This window comes from Lytechinus variegatus, chromosome 6 (assembly GCF_018143015.1).
Source record: "Lytechinus variegatus isolate NC3 chromosome 6, Lvar_3.0, whole genome shotgun sequence".
NCBI lineage: Eukaryota > Metazoa > Echinodermata > Echinoidea > Temnopleuroida > Toxopneustidae > Lytechinus > Lytechinus variegatus.
The window spans coordinates 43,119,156-43,125,558 of NC_054745.1; the positions used below are offsets into that span (position 1 = coordinate 43,119,156).

The 6,403-nt window shown below is 36.1% G+C and overlaps 1 pseudogene; it reads left to right on the plus strand.

Annotated features, from left to right (window-relative positions):
- Nucleotides 1–1,828: 1,828 nt before the first annotated feature.
- On the plus strand, nt 1,829–3,633 carry LOC121416672 (annotated as a pseudogene).
- Nucleotides 3,634–6,403: the final 2,770 nt, after the last annotated feature.

The window sequence follows — 6,403 nt, forward strand, 5'->3', positions numbered from 1 at the left end:
ATATGACTTCTTCTTGCTCATCTCTTCCTTTCCTCTACAGTGCCCATAAAAAGTTTGCTCTTTGCATTTATAATATCCTGAATGTTTTTTTTCCACAATCGAAAATTGGTATAGGTCTCTTTAATATAATAACGATATAACTGCTAAAAATCTTTCCGTTTGAGTGAGCACCATTATCTTGGGAAAGTTCGGGAAAAAATGATTTGCACAGAAATTGAAAATAGTTATATGGATTAAGGTAAACATTAATCATGAAGAGTTCATTGACTTTATAAAAATAGTTATTTAAGAATATCTTTAAACTTTTCTAATTTGTTTCCTTGCCCGAAATAGTTCATAGAGCCCTAATGCACCCCTGTGCCCCATACACCGAGGCCACTATGATGGCATCTGGCTATACACGGAGATGTGATTCAGATGACATGGCTTTGCGTGATTTTCTTTTTGTTAATTATTATGCTAGGGAATATAATTAGTAATTAGTAAACAAGAAATGTTGGAAATATCTCAATTACATGTTTGTTTTCATTCGGATCCAGATCAAGCGGGCATAAAAGGGTAATGGTTGTGGTTACCTCGGGTAGAAATGTTAGTTTGGGTTGCTAATTTGTTACAGAATTTCAAATGTTTCTTTTTATTCAATTGACTGAAAATGCAAAATGAGAAATGAACCGCACGGTCAGTTTGTTTTCTCCGTTTTCAATTGACACAGCGTGATCAATGAACATTTCTGCGCAAACCGATTTTTGTGAGATTTATTAAAATGGGCATTGCTCACCCAAGTGTAACGTTCTGTCAAAATGTTTACTTTTATTTGAGAGATGAGACCAAAACTCAAGAATATATGTGAATTGATTACCCCAAATTGTTTCTTTTTCAATTCCAAGAACTTTATCAAAATGTAAAATTCTTATCGATACGCACTGTATCGGGAATGAAGTATCCGTTAAAAACGGAGCTGCAAAATTTCAGTTCGTGAGACCAATGTTCGGGGAAGGGGGGTATTAAACATTCCACATCAAGGCTTACGCACGTTACTTATCTAACTGGTTATGCTTACTCAAAGCATAAAGAATATGATTGCATGTACACATGTATATAAACCAAGAAAGCTTTAACGAGCACAAAAAACCTCGATCAACATTATAGGTTAAAAATCTTATTTTTTCATTTGTGGAAAAAAAATTGAGTAAATCACTTTAGATTAATTGTGTAAGTTAATAACAACCTGATGGTCAGGAGATTTGTATTTACAAAGCCATGTATAGATGGGTTCCATAGAAATAGAAAAAATCATAAATTTATTAATCCCTATTTTCATCGTAATAATTGTCTGACATTATTATTTCTATTCTATTCAATTCATATTATTTTCAGCCTGGAGTACACCTTCATCTTTCTGCTGCATTAGAAACCACGCCATCTTCGCTGAATATTTGATGAATAAGGCATCTTGGAGAGCTCTTACCACAACAGGTAAAATGTCAAATTATGAAAAACAATTTTTTTCTTATTTTCTCACAACAATCAGAAATATTTTTTCTTGTGATTTATGGCATCGTTAATTCTAAGATTTTTTTAAGATTAAGAAAGAGAATTGTTCATAATAGGGATTTGCAAACGTAAGGAGAGAAATCATTTCTAGGATTTATTATTTTTGAAATCGGTAAAATGTTTTTCAATTTTGTAAAGCTTTTCTTATTCACTAATTCTACATACAAACACAATGCTCGCCCCCACCCACCCCCCTCTCTCTCTATCTAGCTATCTGTCTTCCTTTCTTAATTTTTTTGTCTTTCATTTCCATCAGATCACTACTCTGGTCACCATGGCAACTAACTTCAACCCAGACCAACAATGTGAAGGAAAGGACTGTCAATCAATCACAGATGTGACGTACTATGTGGAGGAGAAGAAGAGACTCTGTGATGACTGCGCCTTTAAAGAAGGATGCATCGCAAGAGTTAAAAGGGGTGGGCCAAATATTTATTGTGAAGAACATGATGAAAAGGTAAAATTATATTGTAAATCTCATGGTGTTCCATTGTGTTATTCATGCGCTATGATCAAACATCAACAGCCTTGCGAGAGACAAGATATAAATGATGCAATAAAAGACAGTGGGGCGAGGCTAACAGTTCTAAAAGAAAAAGGAGGGACAAATTGAAAGAAGGTCGTCTGTATGAAGATGAAATTGACCAATGCACGAAAGACACAGACACCCATCTACAAGCTTTGAGAGATGAAGTTAATTACATAATCATGGATGCGATCACCACAGATAAAGTCAAGGAGAAGATGGAGGCTGACAAAATCAACCATAATTTTGATGATCAGGATCAAGTACTTGAAGAAGAGATAATGAAGATCAATGAAAAGATTCGAAAGAACAATGAAGAGAGAGAGAAACAACTTGAAGTAATCCATACAAATGCACAGATTAGACAAAGACACATGGACAATAAGAAGATTGGTCTTCATAGAGACATTGATAACATTGTTAAAGAAAAGGATAGGAAATTCAGAGAGTTGATGAAATCATTGCAGGATGACACAAAAGCAATAGAGAATGCAATACAGACCATAGATACAGTACTAGAAGACGATAAAAACATTGTTAAAGACGGTCATAGTGTGAACATGTCAGTGAGTGATAAACTAAAGAAACCACTTTATAAGAATGATGTGAAACAAATCACTGATAGAATATCAGGTGTGAGGTTTGTGAAGGGTGTTGGGAGAGAGAAGTATGATGGTAGGATTGGTGGGTATGATGGCAAGTGGATGCTCAGTGATAGTGTCAAAGATGAAATCAAAGTCCCACTTATTGTTGGCTGCTTAGATGAATGTAATATGATCATCACCGACTGGGTGGGAGGTAGCCAGCATACATACATGTTAGATATAAACACTAAACACATCCAGAGAGTGATAACGGGTACTGATACATCATTTGTAGTCTCCTGTGCATTACTGAATGATGACAAGTTAGTGTGCGGTAGATGGTGTAAAGGTTGTACAGGGGACAGTTTGACTGGATGCATCAGTGTGTATGACAGACAATGGATGCGCATCAATGACGTCACAATACCAAGAAACACAACGCGCGATACCTCACAGGTGTATGTAGCTGTTGACCGTGATGGGATGATCATCGCTGCTGAGTGGGGTCAGTCTAGGATATACGTCATCAACCCAGCTGATTGTAAGATCGTGAATACCATCACATGTAAACAGGATGTACTGATGCGAGGTGTGCTATCATCAGGTCATATTATCGCTAAATCTGACCCTCCTGGTAAGAGAGTACTAATCATAGACCGACAGGGTGGTCAAAGGGAAATCCCCCACAGTGACGTCATCTTGAGTGTCGGTGTTGATCCTATAACAGACGATCTCTACGTTGTGACATCAGATGATGAGTACAAGACGTGTGTGATTGATCAGGTGATGAGTGGGAATGAAGTGAAGAAGAGAAGAGTGACGTCATTCCCTCTATCAACTAGACTATCTGATGAGGATACGAGGCTTTTTTACCATATCTACTCTCGTGTAATGATCTCATCATCAGGCAAGATAATTGCTTGTGATGGAGATAGTATTCTCGTATTCGAAAAGAGACTCACATTATAAACGTTAGGTGGGGATCAATTAATCATTGCATTCACTATGACGACTATGAGACATACTAACAAGCAGAATACATTCCTTTAAGACAATGAAAAATATTTCAAAAATATATGCCTACTGTAACCTTATAACTTTGCATCTTTATTCAACGTTAATTTCCCGGGGTTTGTTTTGCAAATTACCATTTTTTAAATGTAGTACGTATTCTGATAAAAGTTTTAGAATAATTAGTAGGAATGGTGATTATGATAATGATGATGGTGACAATAATGATGATGACGATGATGATAATGGTAAGATGATGATGATGATGGTAGTGATGATGATTACGACGATGACGATGGTGATAATGATGGTGGTTACGATGATGATGGGACATTTAGAAACATTTGACAGTTTTTTGACAAGAAAAACAAAAAATATTCCACTAACTAAAGGTGATCATCAAAATACTAGTACATTAATAAATAAAGCAAATTACAATTTTGAGAACATTGGGGCGTACGGGAAAATCAAAATGTGTCGTACGGGACATCTCTAATTTGAAGCCAAACTTTTTTACTTTATGTCTCTTTGACTTCTTCGATCACTTTATATGGCTGATGATAATGATAATCCTATCAAACTCAAGACATTCATTACGTTAGAAACCACTTTTGATTGAATATTTCTGTCAATATATCATAAACAAAATAATGTGTCGTACGGGACACTTGTGTGTCATACGGGACACATATGTGTTGAACAGACACTTGAGTGTTGTACTGGACAACCTGAATAACAGGGTTACACTTCGTAACTCCGAAACACGTAAATTGCCTATATCTCGATGTTCGATAATCCGAAAACGAAATAAGGTTCGTTGTTCCGAAGGTTCGTTAATCCGAAAACGAAATAAGGTTCGTTAATCAGAAAACGAATAAGGTTCGTTGTTCCGAAGGTTCACCAATCCGAAAAACGAAATAAGGTTCGTTAATCAGAAAACGAAATAAGGTTCGTTGTTCCGAAGGTTCGTTAATCCGAAAACAAAATAAGGTTAGTTGTTCCAAAGGTTCGTTAATCCGAAAAATGAAAACTGGGAAAGCAAAGGCAAGTGGGAAAGGCGGGGGACACTGTTGCCGTTCAATTGTTATGAGGATGGATAGGCAAGGCGGCCGAACGAATTTTCGTTTGGGGCTCAAAGCCAAAATGAAACTCATGCGTCAATATGGGCACTTTGGTAATACTTTTACCTTCAGATTATCATCTGCGTGAAGTCATTGTGTGTTTTTTATAGTAATTAAGTAGAGAAAATCCTTTTTGAACTGACTTCTGATTATGGAAAGATGTAAATAGGCTTTATTTTTCGCGAGAGAGTATACTGAGCGAGCGGCTTGATTTTTTTTTCAAATTTGAAGTTGCAAAGCTCGTTTAGGGTGGTCAATTATTCTTAAAATGGCACTATTGCGAGGTGTTGAGAGCGTGAATCACAAGCTAAAAACTTTAGAGCATTTCAACAAGAAATGAAAATAAAAAATATCCGAGCAGGTTTCTGCTGTCATTAAAAAGATGTAACTAACTAAAGAATTAACACGAGCGTAAAACGCGAGCTTAAATATACTGACCAGAAAGGAACCTGTTAAAGAATGCATAAAGTGACCTCTTTATGATACATATTTCACCCGAATCGAATGATTGAGAGTGTGCAGCGCGAGCTGAAAATTTGTAATATTCCAGCCTGAAAACTAATTTAAAAAGCATACTTTAAAACGAGTATTTTATTTCGAAAAACGGCACATTTTTTTAAAGGAATTTCCCATTTTGGAAAAATCGCATTTCCCCGTTTTTCTTTTTCGCTTTGAGGTGCAAGTGCCCCCTGCCCCCCCCCCCGGCGGATCCTACTTTCGCCAATAGGGGGGGGGGGCGAATTTTTTCACCCATATTTTCCTCGATCGGCAGCTGAAAGTTGATTTGAATGTTTCTTTGAAAGGGTAGTCCTAACAGTCCATAATTAGCTTTATTTTTATAAAATAAAGTAAATATGTATTAACATTAAGCCCTTTTTAAACAATGCGAGCGCGAAGCGCGAGCTATTTATTTTAAATATGATGGGCAATATGTTTGTGATCTTTATAACGAGATGCCTATGTAACTAGATAGTAACTACGAGCAAGAAGCGCGAACAGAAATTTTAAATATAAACTCTGACCTGATCCGGGCGCCTATTTTTAACGCAATACATGCTTTGGCCACAACACACACATGTATGTATCATCGATCGCTATTTTGTAATGACAACACTGTTTTTGTTACCAAAATGAATTAATATCATTTTCGGAAATACGAATCTTATTTCGTTTTCGAACTAACGAACCTTCGGAACTACGAACCTCATTTTGTTTTCGGATTAACGAACTTTCGGAATTACGAAAAGAACCTTCGGAATTACGAAATTCATTTCGTTTTCGGACTAACGGAAATTCGGAAATACGAACCTTCGGAATAAACGAACCTTCGGAATAAGAAAGCTTCGGAATTACGAATGTATGCGGAATAAAACAATAAACTTTTTATCAATCATAAGGGGAGCATTGCCCCTAAATTCTTCCTTTTAATAAAAAGCCTTTTAATAAGTAGTCATTCAGGATAATATAATAAGTAACCTCAATAATTATTATGTACAATCGGGAGCAATATATTATCGTTTGTTTTTCATGATGGGAAATGTACAATGGTTCACAGAATTTTTACGAGCTGAAAAACTTGAGGTTTTGTGTGAAGTTATATATTAGTG